Raw genomic sequence first — 653 nt, 5'->3', positions numbered from 1 at the left:
AGGTGTATTGTAACCACTGATACCTAACAAGTGGTATTAGAGCTAGTACGAAGTGCTAGCTCAACCGCGTATTCGTGATCCTAAAGGGAAAAGGAATGGGTTCTTCAAACCCGTTTGGTGGTGATGGTTCATCCATTAATCGACCACCTATATTCAGTGGTGAAGGGTATGCCTACTGGAAAGTCCGCATGCAAATTTTTATTGAAGCCATAGACTGGGATATTTGGGAATCCGTAGTCAACGGCCATTTCATTCCACAGCATCTTGTGGACGATCAACCTAAAGACAAGCCAAAAAGTCTATGGACCGATGATGAGCGCAAAAAGGTCCAGCATAACCTGCGCGCCAAAAATATCATCACATCGGCCCTATCCTATGATGAGTTCCTTAGGGTGTCGCAGTGCCAAAACGCTAAAGAAATGTGGGACACTTTTCAAGTGACTCACGAAGGCACTAGCGAAGTCAAGCGCGCTAGATTAAATGCACTGACCCATGAATATGAGCTATTTCGCATGTTACCTAGTGAATCAATAAGTGATATGCAAAAGTGACTTACTCCTATTGTTAATCATTTAGTTGCTCTAGATAAAACTTTTGCCAGAGGTGAACTAACTAATAAAGTTTTGCGTTGTCTTGACAGGAAATGGCAACCA

Source organism: Lupinus angustifolius, chromosome LG15, assembly GCF_001865875.1.
Source record: "Lupinus angustifolius cultivar Tanjil chromosome LG15, LupAngTanjil_v1.0, whole genome shotgun sequence".
Taxonomy (NCBI): domain Eukaryota; kingdom Viridiplantae; phylum Streptophyta; class Magnoliopsida; order Fabales; family Fabaceae; genus Lupinus; species Lupinus angustifolius.
The sequence above is the reverse complement of the archived record's forward strand: the minus strand, read 5'-3'. Positions refer to the sequence as shown.